This window comes from Oncorhynchus kisutch, linkage group LG20, assembly GCF_002021735.2.
Source record: "Oncorhynchus kisutch isolate 150728-3 linkage group LG20, Okis_V2, whole genome shotgun sequence".
NCBI classification, from domain to species: Eukaryota; Metazoa; Chordata; class Actinopteri; order Salmoniformes; family Salmonidae; genus Oncorhynchus; species Oncorhynchus kisutch.
The window spans coordinates 36,276,978-36,295,618 of record NC_034193.2 but is presented as its reverse complement, the minus strand read 5'-3'; the positions used below and the strand labels follow the sequence as shown (position 1 = coordinate 36,295,618).

Below are 18,641 nucleotides of genomic sequence, written 5' to 3'. Positions count from 1 at the left end.
AAGGTGCTTTTCCTTAGGGGAACTATACAGTCACCTCTCATGGCAGACCTTGTGGATCTGCTGCCATATGTCTGGGTTTTCTGTTTAACAAAAATATTGAGTGGAGGGGGAGCCAGGCCATTGAGGATCTTGAATACAAGACATGCGTCGGTGTATTGCACAAGATTTTCCCAACTCAAGAGCTCATGCTTCCTAAGGATGTGACAATGATGATGGCTATTGGGCTTCCTATCAAGCACTTTGAGAGCCTGTTTGTAGACAGACTGAATAGGTTTTAATGTTGTACAGCAAGCTTGGGCCCAACTAGTCAAGCAGTATGTTAAGTGGGGGAGTATCATAGATTGGAAGTACAGTTTTGCTACCTCTGTAGTCAAACAATTTCGTATAAATCGGAAATTAGCTAGGTTGAATTTGGTTATTTGAATTACCTTTTTCACATGCTTTTTAAAAGAGAGGTTGGAATCAAGTATGATGCCAAGGTACTTAAAATTGGATACCACCTGGAGCTTCTCCCCTGACACATAGACATCTGGCTCAGTAGCATCTGAGTAGCATTCTTAACTGTCTTGCCTAGTTAAATAAAGATTAAATGAATAAAATCACTTTTTAAATGTAGCAGAATTAAAATATCCACAACATTCATTCTGTGGGTACTAGATTGACTTTGACTGTCAGCCAGACAGTGATTGTGCAATATCAGACTAAATTAGAGTAACAACCAAATAAAAAAGACAAACAGGGAATGTTCAATGACCCAAAAAGACACTACTTCATTCTGTGAATCACCACTTTATTTAATATCATGAAGAACACCTGTGGAAATGGGCAGTGGATTTAGACATCCATCTGACTCCAAAACAAGACATTACTGAATAGTGGCTAATCCAAATAATCAGCACAATGTCAGGTGTTAGTGCAGGGCTGGAACAGAAACCTGCACACCCAGTAGCTAGATCTCTAGCAGCAAGGTTGGCCATGTATTTTATAGGTCTCTGCATAGTCTCTTTAACAGTATTGGTGTAGTCATACAACTTATTCTAACAGTAAACCAACAGCATATTCAGAGCATTTAATAAGTATTCAGACCCCTGGACTTTCTCCATATTTTGTTATGTTACACCCTTATTCTAAAACAGATTAAATTAAGTGTTCCTCATTAATCTACACACCATACCCCATAATGACATCACAATACCCCACAATGACATCACCATACCCCATAATGACATAATACCCCATAATGACAAAACAGAAATACCTTATTTACATAAGTATTCAGACCCTTTGCTATGAGATTCGAAATTGAGCTCAGCTGCATCTTGTTTCCATTGATCATACTTGAGATGTTTCTACAACTTGATTGGAGTCCACCTGCGGTAGATTCAATTCATTGATTTGGCTATATAAAAAGGTCCCACAGTTAACAGTGCATGTCAGAACAAAAACCAAGCCACGAGGTCGAAGGAATTGTCCGTAGAGCTCCGAGACAGGATTCTGTAGAGGCACAGATCTGGGGACCCCCCCCCCCCCCAAAAAAAACGGGGTACCAAAAACATTTGCAGTATTGAAGGTCCCCAAGAACACAGTGGCCTCCAACATTCTTAAATGGAAGAGGTTAGGAACCACCAAGACTCTTCAAACAGATCTGTTAGGGGAGAAGGATGTGACCAAGAACCCACTGGTCACTCTGACAGAGCTCCAGAGTTTCTCTGTGGAGATGGGAGAACCTTCCAGAAGGACAACCATCTATACAGCACTCCGCCAATCAGGCATTTATGATATAGTGGCCAGACGGAAACCACTCCTCAGTAAAGGGCACATGACAGCACGCTTGGAGTTCGCCAAAAGGCACTAAGAGGACTCTGAGACCATGAGAAACAAGATTCCTTGGTCTGATGAAACCAAGATGAAACACTTTGGCCTGAATGTAAAGCATCACGTCTGGAGGAAACCAGGCACCATCCCTACAGTGAAGCATGGTTGTGGCAGCATCATGCTGTGGGGATGTTTTTCAGTGGCAGGGACTGGGAGACTAGTCAGGATCGAGGGAAAGATGAACAGAGCAAATTACAAAGATGTTTCTACAGATGAAGCTCATATCCATAACAAACTGAAATCAATAGAACAAGGTTCTACATTGTGACATCATTAAAATACTCCTACTACAATGTTAAAACATTCTACATTGTGACATTTAATTGATATCATGAAACAATTCCATGTATTTTCTGATGTTTAATCAGAGATCTTTTATCAGAGTATCTCTTCCCACATTGATTACAGCTATGAGGTTTCTCTTGTTTCTCTCCTGTGTGTTTTCTCTGTGATATCAGGCTTCTTTACTTGGTAAAATTCTTTCCACATTGATCACAGCTATAAGGTTTCTCTCCTGTGTGTGTACTCTGGTGTATTTTAAGTTCTGATGAAGATTTGCAACCTTTCCCACAGTCAGAGCAACAATGAGATTTCTTCCCTGTGGGTCTATGCTGGTGTTTCTTGAAGTGTTTTGACGTAGACTCTTCTCTGCCCTGTCAGCATCCTGAGGCCCCCCAGAGGATCCACGATAGTCACATCTCTCTCCTGTGTGAACAAAAAGTCAGACAGGTGGTTTAAGGCCCACAACAGCAAAAATCCACTGTAAAAAGGAGATGCCAACATTGTAGCCATGATGTACAAACAATGACATCTGTAATGAATGTTAATTATTTGACATTTGTCTTCAGACAGTCAAGTGAACAACAGTCATATTTTGTCTTGTTTTCCCATTAGTAGTAACGTCGACGATTGTATGCTAGAAATACGTTTTTAAAGTTGTTGAAATCCTAAGCAGTGTGCCAGACAACTTTTGGTCAACAATATAGGCACCTTTCTGTAGGTCTGTGTTGTTGTTTGGTGAAGTTATGGGTCCTACAGTAAGTCTATGGTATTGGTATAACTAGGGATTTCCGCATTAGCATGGAGGAGTTTCTGCAACCAAATTGCGTTTTAGCCAACAGAGAGCGATGCACCTATTTGGGGATGTCTGATAGTATTTACGCACCACCACTAATGATTTGTTGAGCTTCTCAAAGTCATTTTTTCTTCACCTCAAACAGCAAGTAAACGAAGTCTTACTAAAATCAATTGGCGAATGACAATAGTTCCTCAAAGTATTTGTAAAATATTTCCAGCTCTCACTCTTGATAGCCACTCGACATGAAAGGGAAAATATAATGCTCTGATCCAGTGGAAATGTCATAACATACCTGATTACTTCTTATCCTTTCCACAAATAGCCGACAGCGGTGTCTGTCCCAAACTCACTGGCTCGGGAAACTCTGAGGGCCCAGAATATTTTATACAATGTTGCTGTCACGTTTTCGACTGACCTAGGTGAATGAATGATTGAACTTGAAACAGTGTATCAACTATCAACTATGTAGACAGGCCATGCGCAGCCAATGTGATTTATTTTTATCTGGATATTTTCAAGCTGTTTTTATTTGTTGGCTTTATGTAGGTTATTTTGTACATAGTTGGCAATGGCAATAAAAGTTTAGATTTGTATAATTTACATTTCGATGTATATAGAATATAGATTAAATCACAGATAATGATTGAGATAAAGACTATTATAATTATTATTACTATTATAAATTAAATGAAACTGTTCCAGTAAAAGGTGAATATGAAAATCATAACTGGCACCAGATCAGTAGAAATGGTCAGATAAATTGGCACTTCAAATGGAAAAGGTTGCCGACTGCTGTTGTAGCCTATTACCGGAAACTTTAGGAGCATAACGTCAGAATTTACGAAGGCCAGCAGCAGCGTGAGGAGAATGCTTAGGAAGAGTTTTTTTTCTTATGGTTACGCCATCTTGATCTCTGGTTCCATCGAGTCATTTGTGTCGCAATTATTTAATAAACCGGGGATTCCTATGTTGATGATGTAAAGAATATTTGCTGCTCTGTGGTAGGGAATGAGGAGAAACCAGACGCTGCACGCATTTATGAAATTGCTTATTCCAGGTACTAATAAGCATGCACCCATTAAGAAAATGACTGTAAAAACGGTTTAATCCCAGTGGATTGATGAGGAATTGAAAATGAATTTGTGAATTTGGTTGGTGTTTATTTTACGTAATTAGTATAATTTGTTAAACCCAATTTCTTTTGCGTTTTGGTTATTTTTTACAACCCCGTACAGTAGGTGGAAGCAATACACCTGATGAGTGTAGTCTGACAAACCTCAGAAAAGACATAGCAGGCACCAAAGTGATGGTCAGTGTTTCCAGTTGACCCTAATTAGATGTTACATTACATGTTGTTTTCTTAGTTCATATAGCCGGCTAGCTAGCCAACATATTCATACTTCGCTTACTCCTCTCTGATAAGATACCGCTGCACAAACATGCTTATCTAGGCCTACACCAGCACTGGTACCAGGCAGTATTAGCTAGCTACGTTTGCTCTGACTCTTAATACATTTAGCAAGCTAGCTAGCCCGCTAACTAGCGATTAGCAGCTAACATTATTTGAACAACACCTTGCTAAGAAAATACAATCTTTCCCCTTTAATGTAATGGCATGAAAATAATTGCCAGAATAGTATACAATGACTTATTAACATCTCTAACAATTTGACCCCAACAGGAAATCTACACTGGCAGTTATAGAAAAACCCGTTTACTATATAGCCACTTTAAAACTTTATTTTACTAGGCAAGTCAGTTAAGAACAAATTCTTATTTTCATTGACGGCCTAGGAACAGTGGGTTAACTGCCTATTCAAGGGCAGAACAACAGATTTTGTACCTTGTCAGCTCGGGGATTTGAACTTGCAAATCGGTTACTAGTCCAATGCTCTAACCACTACTACTAGAATATAACTTATAACTTGAAGAATATAACTTATTGCCTCAAATGTTTCAGCCGTATTACCCCACCAGAAACCAAAACATAAGCTCGTATAACGCCACTGTTTGTAAACTAATACTATATGGCTGAGGAGTAGGGTCGATCCAAGCGTTCTGACCTCACAATGACAGTAAAGCACCCAAGCTAACTTGCTAACGTTGGATAGCTTGCTAGACACAAATCGGAGAAAACTTCACTCTTACCATTTTACTTTCCCTAGCAGAGCTGGCTAGGCTGTTTTCATGTTATCCAGAGCGTTGGTGACCAACTGTGCTGCTGGCAGCAATTTAATTTGAGCTTTTTTGCAGATCTTTACTGACACCGGCCATATTCAACGGGTGTTGAACGTTATTCAATTCATCAGTTATTCTCTTCTCTAATCAATTCAATAAACGTTGGGTAATTAGTTAGAATATAGTTACTATACTGGCAAGTTTGATGTATAAGTAGCCAACTAACGTTAGGTAGCTAGTTAACATACCGATACATACTGCTGTAAAGATATGCTATGTAAGGATAGTGTAGCTAACATAACGTGTAACGTAACTTAATTGAAAAGTCATTACATTGCTCAACATTTGTCATAATTATTTAAAGCCGTTCATTTGTATCCGCTCTCGTTGGACTTGTTGGCTGAATATTTTCTAAATTTTCTTCGAATCTGAAAACGCTGGGAAGCCACGCCCATTTCCAGATGAATTGCATTATGGGCCCTAAAGTACTGCGTGTATGTCATATTTTGGCGAATTTAGTACGACATCCGGGAACTTTTTGACATACTACATCATACTATGACAAATAAGCATACTATATACTCAATTAACATCACAAATAGTGCGGTTAGTATGAATATTCTAACACAGCTCAGGTATCTGGGCAGCCATTTTGTTTGTTAAAAAAGCCACACAACAATCAACCAATCACTAACTATAAACAATAGCTGTAATTACACCACCATTTTGGTAATAAGATGATGGGGCTGGAGAAATGTTACTGGTCTCAAATTCATAGACAGACCTATAGATGCAAGGACTGACCATCATGATATCAACATTCTCTTTCCTTCTTCTTTCACTGTAACAGCCTCAACCTCTACTGTTTTTTTGTATTGTAACAGCCTCCTCTTCCTCGAGAGCTTCCTTCTCCATCCAGCAGACCTCCTCTTCTTCAGCAGGAACGGGGTTAAGTTTGAGACTGGAACTATGAGGCATGTACTAATGTCGCTAAGTATAATTCAGAGCAGTGTCCCTTTATCAGCAGCACGTGATCAATGACAACTGAAGAATCATTTCGTCGAACACCTGATTGGTATTGATTAATTTGGGCTCGTTCGACATTGCAGACGACAGTGCAGGTGACTGCCGACTGACTAATTTACAAATCACCTTGCATCAGAAATAACTACTCGTTATTATTATCTATAAATCTATATATGACATAAAGGTTTCGCTGCTATGGTGTGGGACTTCATCTATAATAATGTGGCTGTTCTAAATTCTGTGTTGCTCAAAGCCTTAAGTAATGAACCTGTTTTTGACACAATTGGCTGGAAAGAGTCAATGCTTCAGGAATATTTGTTTCCCCATCACTACTTTCAGCATGTTTTCTGTGAATTAGACTGCGGGAGTTTTGTAAAATGTTCCACCTTGGCTTACTGTTAGTTGGGTTCTAACTGGTCTCCGGTAGTTGGTCTCGCTGACCATAACTGTACTATGCTGGTTAGGCTAATAGCTAGTTGGCTAAATAGCTAACGTTAGCTGCCTGGCTAAGACAACTGCATATAGCTAACATTCTTTGATATTTGGTTAGATGGCATTATGTATATCCAAAACTGTGGTTTACTTTAATCACCCAAGTCATGAGCGCAAATAATTTTTAACTTAAAGTTCTACATTTGAAGTTATTTATGTTGTAGTTGACATCGTAGGGAATAGGCTGGTCCTGCATATTACTTCACACCTGACTTTGGCATTCTTCTGAATTCCGATTGGTTTAATATAATAACTCCAAAAATAGAACTGTGAGGTGTTACTTTGCATTGGACATTTTAAAATATTGTATTTGATATTTTATAAACCATACAAAACATACAAACAACATCATACAAACATTCACTGCCCAGACCCACTAGAACACATCTCCATTAACTACATCACACCTGCCCATACCCACTAGAACACACCCCCATCTCCATTAACTACATCACACCTGCCCAGACCCACGAGAACACAACCCCATCTCCATGAACTACATCACACCTGCCCAGACCCACGAGTATCCAACCATCGGGTATCTCACTGCATCCTCATATGCCATGTCTTGAAATATGCAGACAGACATATTTAAAGTAAATTTACATTATAACACTGTACTTCTGACAGCCAACTTTCTAACTCCTCCCATAACTTTATGACATCGTAACATTCCCAGAAGGCATGGATTATTGAGTCATTGTTAGTTTTACACTTAAGACATAACTGTCATTATGCTGTAGAATTTGTGAATTTGACATGTCAGTTGGAATAATGATAGATTTCTGGAGGGACCCTTGTCACTACAACCAATCAGTGAGCAGCTTCCCTTCCCCCGCATCTCAGGCAGTTCTGTTACTCACAACACTTCCCCTGCTTTCCTCAACAATGGAGAAGCCCCCTGAGCTAAAGCCTCGCCATTTTTACAAATAGGAAATAATATTTCATGTTTTACTCATACCTCAGCCAGCATTGTGAATGGTTATGAAATAATATGTCATGTTTTACTCGTACCTCAGCCAGCATTGTGAATGGTGTCTGAGGCAGTGACATACTAGACCATGGCCTGTGGGTGTTCTGTGGTTATAAGTTACTGACCTTGGAATACATTTCTGGCCATGCTGGCCTGTAGCTATTTAGTTACAGTCACATGTTCAACTATCATCAGCTGATCCAGGAAATCATTTTCTGAATGACAGTCACATGACAAACATCACGACATGCAACAACAACCAAACTGCTTCTTCTTTCATTACTCTGGTAAAGACAGTTATGTCGTGCTCCACGTTTTATCCAACATCCCTAACAAATTGATGTTTATAATGTGTTATTGTCTGCTTGATTTACAGTAGCGTCTCGTTAGTCTGTTTACGCACAGAATGACAACACATTACAGAGTAGACTAGTGGGATTATTCACAAAATTATCTGGTGATCAGGTTATGAAATGTCATGACAAAGATATTTTAGTTTCCATGTTTCACCTGAAATATTAAATTATTTATAGTCCTCGGTCTATGTTATTGTTAGGTGAAGTTATGGGTTCTACAGTAGGTCTATGTTATTGTTAGGTGAAGTTATGGGTCCTACAGTAGGTCTATGTTGTTGTTAGGTGGAGTTATGGGTCCTACAGTAGGTGTATGTTATTGTTAGGTGAAGTTATGGGTCCTACAGTAGGTCTATGTTGTTGTTAGGTGAAGTTATGGGCCAATTTGGCAAACACTTAGTTTACAAACCCTCATTGTCAGGCTGATGGAAAAGCTAGCTAAAGAGCATTTTACTGGTTGAAGTGTTTTTTAAGTATGAAGCAGTTGATTTGAGACAATGAGATCTCCCCTGAGTTTTCCCCCACGGTAGTGAATTAGTGAATAGACACAGAGCTTAATGTGATTTTCCTTGAGTAGCACTCCTGATCCTGCGCTGTAATATTCAGAATACATTTCCTCATTACCAGATATACTACATCCATAACTAGTGGTTTCCTCATTACCAGATATACTACATCCATAACTAGTGGTTTCCTCATTAGCAGATATACTACATCAATAACCAGTGGTTTCCTCATTACCAGATATACTACATCCATAACTATCGGTTTCCTCATTAGCAGGGAGGAGTTTCTGCAACAAAATTGTGTGTGCTCCGCCCTCGTGCTGCAATTTTAGCAAACGCAGAAAGGGGACAAAATTGGAGACTAAAAGTCGTCTGGCACATTGCTTAGAGTTTCAGCAACTTTAATAACTTGTTTCTAGCCTCCAATCATCGATGTTACTACTAATGTGAAAACAATACAAAATTGTTGCTCACTTGACTGTTTTAAGACATTTGTCAAATAATTTAACAGATGTCAATTGTTGTACAACTTCACGCTCTGGGCATCACCTTCTAACTCAAATAAACAGTGGATCTCTGCTGTTTTGAGCCTATACCCATCTGTCTGACTTTGTTCTTCACACAGGAGAGAGATGGGACTATCATGGATCCGCTGGTGATCCTCAACAACATCATGATGCTGACGAGGCAGAGAAAAGTCTCTCCAGATCAGAACACCTCAAGAAACACCTACAGAGACCCATAGGGAATAAATCTCAACACTGCTCTGACTGTGGGAAGAGTTACTTAAAATCAGATTCACTTAAACTACACCTGAGAATACACACTGGAGAGAATCTTCACTGCTGCTCTGACTGTGGGAAGAGATTCACCTCTTCAGTAGACCTTAAAATACATCAGAGAATTCACACTGGAGATAAACTTTTTGGCTGTGATCAATGTGGGAAGAGTTTTACTAAGCCAAGCAACTTGAAATCACACCAGCGAATACACACTGGAGAGAAACCTTATGGCTGTGATCAATGTGGGAAGAGTTTTGCTACATCTGTCTATCTGAAGATACACCAGAGAATACACACAGGAGAGAAATCTTATAGCTGTAATCAATGTGGGAAGAGTTTTACTCAGTCAAACAGCCTGATATCACACCAAAGAATATACAGGAGAGAAATACAATAGCTGTAATCAATGTGGGAAGTGTTTTACTCAGTCAAACAGCCTGATATCACACCAGCAGACACACACATGAGAGAAACCTTATGGCTATGATCAATGTGACAAGAGATACTCTGACAAAATATATCTAATCAAACATCAGAAAATACATACATGAAGGAGTTGTTTCATGATATCAATTAAATAATGTCACAATGTAGAATGTTTTAACATTGTAGTAGGAGTATATTATGTAACAATGTAGCACCCTAAACGTTTGCCCCCTATTCAATAAATGTATTTATTATTCGATAAATTTATTGCAGCATGATATGGATTTTAGCCTCAGGGGAAAAATCCAGGCTCTGAATTGAAAGAGTATTATTTATGTGATTTAACAAAAATGTACTAACAAAAAAAGAGTTGTGTTACACTTACCACGTTGGTGACCCACTGAATCAAAATGCAACACTTCAAAATGTAGCCATCTGTTTACATCTATTACTATTTATGTAAATGAACAAAAAGTGACTAAAAAAGAGCTGGTATGATGTTGTCATGTTTTGTTTATAAATTGTAATTTAAATATTTTCAGGTCTTTTTTCAATGACTTGATAAATTCATTTCAACGTACTTGCAGCCTAAACACCTGGACGCAGTATAATGAATTGGTCTGTAATAAATTTTATTAACAATCCTACATCACTCCAGTATTTATTGACAACATTCAAGTGCTAAATGTCTTTATACCACTACTGAAGAAGCATGACTCAAATCACCTCATATTTCAAACATTCAGCCTGCAAAGATACGTTTTATTATTCCATGTCTCACCAATCACATTTGCTTTTGATATTTTTACAATTCATGTACGGTTTAGTAACATTTAGTTTGACTTTAGTTTTTTGATTTTCTTGATGGAGAACGTAACAACAAACAATGGAGTAAAACAAGTTTATAATTTGTATTGGATCCAATTGTTAATATTTTAATCAATGACATTTCCTTAAAATGCTCAGTCTTTCATTTAACTTTCTGTTTGTTGTGTACTAAATATGTTTAGTTTGTTTGATGTTCTGCCCCTGAACAGGCAGTTAACCCACTGTTCCTAGGCTGTCATTGAAAATAAGAATATGTTCTTAACTGACTTGCCTAGTTAAATAAAGGTAAAATAATAATAAAAAAAATGTACGAATATATAAATAAATATATAATATAAATATATATACATTTTATTTTATTCCCATGTTTTTATTTACTTTTTTTGCTCATTTGCACACCAGTATTTCTACTTATGCATCATCTGCTCATCTATCACTCCAGTGTTAATTTGCTAAATTGTAATTACATCGCTACTATGGCCTATTTATTGCCTTACCTCCGTACTCCATTTGCACACACTGTATGTAGATTTTTCTATTGTGTTATTGACTGTACGTTTGTTTATCCCACGTGTAACTCTGTTATTTTTTTCGCACTGCTTTGCTTTATCTTGGCCAGGTCACAGTTGTAAATGAGAACTTGTTCTCAACTGGCTTACCTGGTTAAATACAGGTGAAATACAAAAAGTGTTAACTTTATTGACAACACCCAAATGGATGCTGGTTCTTCAATAATTACACATAATTCTTAATACTGTCGCAAACATTATATTAAACAGGACATTCAAACGAGCCTTACAATTATAATCCAAAGTAGTGTGACAAGTACTCATAAGCAACCTGGAAATGGACATTACTCACCTGAGTTTCCCCCTATTCACATTCAGAATACATTGTGAAAAACTAAAATCTTTGCTCACCATTTTTGCTCCAGGCAGATATAGTACATCCATAACTATGAGGGGGAAAAAACATAACTATCTGTTTCCTCATTAGCAGGGAGGAGTTTCTTCAACCAGATATACTACATCCATAACTAGCGGTTTCCTCATTAGCAGGGCGGAGTTACTGCAATCAAATTGTACATTCTACACAAATTACCTTAATAGCAAAGAACAAATGTGTGCCTGAGAGGAATTAACTTTCATACAGCGAAAAGGGGTGAGAAATTACACCAATATCAGTGGACAATTTGCACTAATGTAAATAAACATAGATGATGAAACATACTCCCTTTTGCTGACGTGATGAACCACTAAGGGGACATAAATATTTACCATCTAAACCATGTGTGACCTCTCTGGCTGTAGAAGTGTTCTTCCTAACCAGTCCCTCAACAGCTCTCTGACTGAGCTCCACCCTCACTGGGTCTTCAGAGGAGAGGAAGGCTGAGGAGGGATGGGAGGATGAATGGATCAGTCAGTCAATAAAGTGTAGAGCTGCTGTCTGACAAAATCACTATTTTAGTAGTTCATTAAAGTAAATAAGGCTTTGTGACTGCTGAATACCAACTCTCAATCACTTAGATTGTGTAATTTCAGGTAGCGATACATCCTTGGGACGTCACTAGCCCATTGAAGTTTACATTTAAAATGGTTAAGTTAGGGGTTAAGGTTAGGGTTTAGGGTAGGGATATCCCAAGAATTCCAGATAGCATTGACCATTGTGCATTTGTAACCGATGTGAAATGGCTAGCTAGTTAGCGGGGTGTGCGCTAATAGCGATGGTAACGATGGTTCGTAGGTGTCAGTTGTTGATGTGTGCAGAGGGTCCCTGGTTCGAGCCCAGGTAGGGTCGAGGAGAGGGACGGAAGCTATACTGTTACACATTCTTCAGTCTCTTTTACGTAGCAGGTGTAAAAGAAACACAGACATGACAAGTAGGCGCTCAGGTCATTATGGTCATTGTAGTTAACAAAAAAAATAGCATCTAATTATGCGTAACTGTATATGGGGTTGTTAGAGAAGAATGTGATTGTCAGCCCTAACATACGTTCTAGCACCTCATCAGGTTCAGAAAAAGTCTTCATTGATGACGTGTTCCTTCTATTCCAGGGGACAGCATAGGAACTTCATCGATTCCACTCCATCATCAATACAAGCAGTGAACATCTGAAAATCACCCTCACCTTTGATGCGCATGAAACAAGTAATCTGGACATTTCGATTAAGAGGGAGGGGTGTGGCTTTAGCACAGACCTATACAGGAAGCCGACTGACAGGAATTCCCTGTTATGCGGAGACAGCTTCCACCCTACACCCCTAAAAAAACAATTGTAATACTTGAGTAAAGAAAACATTTAAAATGTAAATTTGTCATTTTAATTTTGTAAATTTATAACAAAAGCTGTTTGAACATATAGGTAACCAGATCATGGCTACAACTAGCTTACTAAGTCTTTAACCACACTGTGTTGTTACACTGGTGAGTGAAAAACTCATGCTTCCTACCCTTTAGATTTTTGTCTGAAAATAAAATATACATTTTACTCAACTGCGTCCAGTCAGCAGATGGACTAGATCTTGCTTAGGCAGCCCGTTGTGACTCCGTCAAGAAGTCAGCAGAGCAAGTTTGTATGAAGGTCTGGATATTAAATAGGTACATATTTTTAAAAATGTTTTCATTTATTTATTTCATCTTTATTTAACCAGGTAGGCAAGTTGAGAACAAGGTCTCATTTACAATTGCGACCTGGCCAAGATAAAGCAAAGCAGTTCGACACTGGCAGGGTAGCCTAGTGGTTAGAGGTTAGAGCATTGGACTAGAGCATTGGACTAGAGCATTGGACTAGTAACCGAAAGGTTGGACTAGTAACCGAAAGGTTGCAAGTTCAAATCCCCGAGCTGACAAGGTACAAAATCTGTTGTTCTGCCCTTGAACAGGCAGTTAACCCACTGTTCCTAGGCCGTCATTGAAAATAAGAATTTGTTCTTAACTGACTTGCCTAGTAAAATAAAGGTAAAATTAAAATTAAAAATACAACGACACAGAGTTACACATGGAGTAAAACAAACATACAGTCAATAATACAGTATAAACAAGTCTATATACGATGTGAGCAAATGAGGTGAGATAAGGGAGGTAAAGGTGAAAAAAGGCCATGGTGGCAAAGTAAATACAATATAGCAAGTAAAACACTGGAATGGTAGTTTTGCAATGGAAGAATGTGCAAAGTAGAAATAAAAATAATGGGGTGCAAAGGAGCAAAATAAATAAATAAATAAAATACAGTAGGGAAAGAGGTAGTTGTTTGGGCTAAATTATAGGTGGGCTATGTACAGGTGCAGTAATCTGTGAGCTGCTCTGACAGTTGGTGCTTAAAGCTAGTGAGGGAGATAAGTGTTTCCAGTTTCAGAGATTTTTGTAGTTCGTTCCAGTCATTGGCAGCAGAGAACTGGAAGGAGAGGCGGCCAAAGAAATAATTGGTTTTGGGGGTGACTAGAGAGATATACCTGCTGGAGTGTGTGCTACAGGTGGGAGATGCTATGGTGACCAGCGAGCTGAGATAAGGGGGACTTTACCTAGCAGGGTCTTGTAGATGACATGGAGCCAGTGGGTTTGGCGACGAGTATGAAGCGAGGGCCAGCCAACGAGAGCGTACAGGTCGCAATGGTGGGTAGTATATGGGGCTTTGGTGACAAAACGGATTGCACTGTGATAGACTGCATCCAATTTGTTGAGTAGGGTATTGGAGGCTATTTTGTAAATGACATCGCCAAAGTCGAGGATTGGTAGGATGGTCAGTTTTACAAGTGTATGTTTGGCAGCATGAGTGAAGGATGCTTTGTTGCGAAATAGGAAGCCAATTCTAGATTTAACTTTGGATTGGAGATGTTTGATGTGGGTCTGGAAGGAGAGTTTACAGTCTAACCAGACACCTAAGTATTTGTAGTTGACCACGTATTCTAAGTCAGAGCCGTCCAGAGTAGTGATGTTGGACAGGCGGGCAGGTGCAGGTAGCGATCGGTTGAAGAGCATGCATTTAGTTTTACTTGTATTTAAGAGCAATTGGAGGCCACGGAAGGAGAGTTGTATGGTATTGAAGCTTGATGGCGGTTAAGATATCGTTTAGGACCTTGAGGTGCACCCATGACCAGCTCTGAAACCAGATTGCATAGCAGAGAAGGTATGGTGAGATTCGAAATGGTCGGTAATCTGTTTGTTGACTTGGCTTTCGAAGACCTTAGAAAGGCATGGTAGGATAGATATAGGTCTGTAGCAGTTTGGGTCAAGAGTGTCCCCCCCTTTGAAGAGGGTGATGACCGCAGCTGCTTTCCAATCTTTGGGAATCTCAGACGACACGAAAGAGAGGTTGAACAGGCTAGTAGTAGGGCTGGCAACAATTTCGGCAAATAATTTTAGAAAGAAAGGGTCCAGATTGTCTAGCCCGGCTGATTTGTAGGGGTCCAGATTTTGCAGCTCTTTCAGAACATCAGCTGAACGGATTTGGGAGAAGGAGAAATCAAATCAAATCAAAATCAAATCAAATCCAATTTTATTTGTCACATACACATGGTTAGCAGATGTTAATGCGAGTGTAGCGAAATGCTTGTGCTTCTAGTTCCGACAATGCAGTAATAACGAACAAGTAATCTAACTAACAATTCCAAAAAAACGACTGTCTTATACACAGTGTAAGGGGATAAAGAATATGTACATAAGGATATATGAATGAGTGATGGTACAGAGCAGCATAGGCAAGATACAGTAGATGATATCGAGTACAGTATAACATATGAGATGAGTATGTAAACAAAGTGGCATAGTTAAAGTGGCTATTGATACATGTATTACATAAGGATGCAGTCGATGATATAGAGTACAGTATATACGTATGCATATGAGATGAATAATGTAGGGTAAGTAACATTATATAAGGTAGCATTGTTTAAAGTGGCTAGTGATATATTTACATCATTTCCCATCAATTCCCATTATTAAAGTGGCTGGAGTTGAGTCAGTGTCATTGTCAGTGTGTTGGCAGCAGCCACTCAATGTTAGTGGTGGCTGTTTAACAGTCTGATGGCCTTGAGATAGAAGCTGTTTTTCAGTCTCTCGGTCCCAGCTTTGATGCACCTGTACTGACCTCGCCTTCTGGATGACAGCGGGGTGAACAGGCAATGGCTTGGGTGGTTGATGTCCTTGATAATCTTTATGGCCTTCCTGTAGCATCGGGTGGTGTAGGTGTCCTGGAGGGCAGGTAGTTTGCCCCCGGTGATGCGTTGTGCAGACCTCACTACCCTCTGGAGAGCCTTACGGTTGAGGGCGGTGCAGTTGCCATACCAGGCGGTGATACAGCCCGCCAGGATGCTCTCGATTGTGCATCTGTAGAAGTTTGTGAGTGCTTTTGGTGACAAGCCAAATTTCTTCAGCCTCCTGAGGTTGAAGAGGCGCTGCTGCGCCTTCTTCACGATGCTGTCTGTGTGAGTGGACCAATTCAGTTTGTCTGTGATGTGTATGCCGAGGAACTTAAAACTTGCTACCCTCTCCACTACTGTTCCATCGATGTGGATAGGGGGGTGTTCCCTCTGCTGTTTCCTGAAGTCCACAATCATCTCCTTAGTTTTGTTGACATTGAGTGTGAGGTTATTTTCCTGACACCACACTCCGAGGGCCCTCACCTCCTCCCTGTAGGCCGTCTCGTCGTTGTTGGTAATCAAGCCTACCACTGTTGTGTCGTCCGCAAACTTGATGATTGAGTTGGAGGCGTGCGTGGCCAAGCAGTCGTGGGTGAACAGGGAGTACAGGAGAGGGCTCAGAACGCACCCTTGTGGGGCCCCAGTTTTGAGGATCAGCGGGGAGGAGATGTTGTTGCCTACCCTCACCACCTGGGGGCGGCCCGTCAGGAAGTCCAGTACCCAGTTGCACAGGGCGGGGTCGAGACCCAGGGTCTCAAGCTTGATAACGAGCTTGGAGGGTACTATGGTGTTGAATGCCGAGCTGTAGTCGATGAACAGCATTCTCACATAGGTATTCCTCTTGTCCAGATGGGTTAGGGCAGTGTGCAGTGTGGTTGAGATTGCATCGTCTGTGGACCTATTTGGGCGGTAAGCAAATTGGAGTGGGTCTAGGGTGTCAGGTAGGGTGGAGGTGATATGGTCCTTGACTAGTCTCTCAAAGCACTTCATGATGACGGATGTGAGTGCTACGGGGCGGTAGTCGTTTAGCTCAGTTACCTTAGCTTTCTTGGGAACAGGAACAATGGTGGCCCTCTTGAAGCATGTGGGAACAGCAGACTGGTATAGGGATTGTTTGAATATGTCCGTAAACACACCGGCCAGCTGGTCTGCGCATGCTCTGAGGGCGCGGCTGGGGATGCCGTCTGGGCCTGCAGCCTTGTGAGGGTTAACACGTTTAAATGTCTTACTCACCTCGGCTGCAGTGAAGGAGAGACCGCATGTTTTCGTTGCAGGCCGTGTCAGTGGCACTGTATTGTCCTCAAAGCGGGCAAAAAAGTTATTTAGTCTGCCTGGGAGCAAGACATCCTGGTCTGTGACTGGGCTGGATTTCTTCCTGTAGTCCGTGATTGACTGTAGACCCTGCCACATGCCTCTTGTGTCTGAGCCGTTGAATTGAGATTCTACTTTGTCTCTGTACTGGCGCTTAGCTTGTTTGATAGCCTTGCGGAGGGAATAGCTGCACTGTTTGTATTCGGTCATGTTACCAGACACCTTGCCCTGATTAAAAGCAGTGGTTCGCGCTTTCAGTTTCACACGAATGCTGCCATCAATCCACGGTTTCTGGTTAGGGAATGTTTTAATCGTTGCTATGGGAACGACATCTTCAACGCACGTTCTAATGAACTCGCACACCGAATCAGCGTATTCGTCAATGTTGTTATCTGACGCAATACAAAACATCTCCCAGTCCACGTGATGGAAGCAGTCTTGGAGTGTGGAGTCAGCTTGGTCGGACCAGCGTTGGACAGACCTCAGCGTGGGAGCCTCTTGTTTTAGTTTCTGTCTGTAGGCAGGGATCAACAAAATGGAGTCGTGGTCAGCTTTTCCGAAAGGGGGGCGGGGCAGGGCCTTATATGCGTCGGGGAAGTTAGAGTAACAATGATCCAAGGTCTTTCCACCCCTGGTTGCGCAATCGATATGCTGATAAAATTTAGGGAGTCTTGTTTTCAGATTAGCCTTGTTAAAATCCCCAGCTACAATGAATGCAGCCTCCGGATAAATCGTTTCCAGTTTGCAGAGAGTTAAATAAAGTTCGCTCAGAGCCATCGATGTGTCTGCTTGGGGGGGATATATACGGCTGTGATTATAATCGAAGAGAATTCTCTTGGTAGATAATGCGGTCTACATTTGATTGTGAGGAATTCTAAATCAGGTGAACAGAAGGATTTGAGTTCCTGTATGTTTCTTTCATCACACCATGTCACGTTGGCCATAAGGCATACGCCCCCGCCCCTCTTCTTACCAGAAAGATGTTTGTTTCTGTCGGCGCGATGCGTGGAGAAACCCGTTGGCTGCACCTCTTTGGATAGCGTCTTTCCGTTGAGCCATGTTTCCGTGAAGCAAAGAACGTTACAGTCTCTGATGTCCCTACGGAATGCTACCCTTGCTCGGATTTCATCAACCTTGTTGTCAAGAGACTGGACACTGGCAAGAAGAATGCTAGGGAGTGGTGCACGGTGTGCCCGTCTCCGGAGTCTGACCAGAAGACCGCCTCGTTTCCCTCTCTTTCAGAGTCGTTTTTTTGGGTCGCTGCATAGGATCCACTCCGTTGTCCTGTTTGTAAGGCAGAACACAGGATCTGCGTCGCGAAAAACATATTCTTGGTCGTACTGATGGTGAGTTGACGCTGCTCTTATATTCAGTAGTTGCTCTTGACTGTATGTAATGAAACCTAAGATGACCTGGGGTACCAATGTAAGAAATAACACGTAAAAAAACAAAAAACTGCATAGTTTCCTAGGAACGCGAAGCGAGGCGGCCATCTCTGTCGGCGCCGTCATTGGCCCACATTCAACAACTATGGGGTTGCTGTGGGGGGTGCAGTGCTGTTGACCGGGGTAGGAGTAGCCAGGTGGAAAGCATGGCCAGCCGTAGAAAAATGCTTATTGGAATTCTCAATAGTAATAGTATAGAATAGAAATTCAATAGTAATATCCTCTAAAAC

At 40.7% G+C, this 18,641-nt stretch overlaps 1 long non-coding RNA gene across 1 annotated transcript; it reads right to left on the bottom strand.

The window, feature by feature from the left end:
• Nucleotides 1-773: 773 nt before the first annotated feature.
• On the bottom strand, nt 774-5,579 carry LOC116355371 (uncharacterized). Its single transcript, XR_004204385.1, has 3 exons — nt 5,102-5,579; nt 3,246-3,317; nt 774-2,580 (listed from the first exon to the last, which is right to left on the bottom strand). It is a non-coding gene; the product is annotated as an uncharacterized LOC116355371 (long non-coding RNA).
• Nucleotides 5,580-18,641: the final 13,062 nt, after the last annotated feature.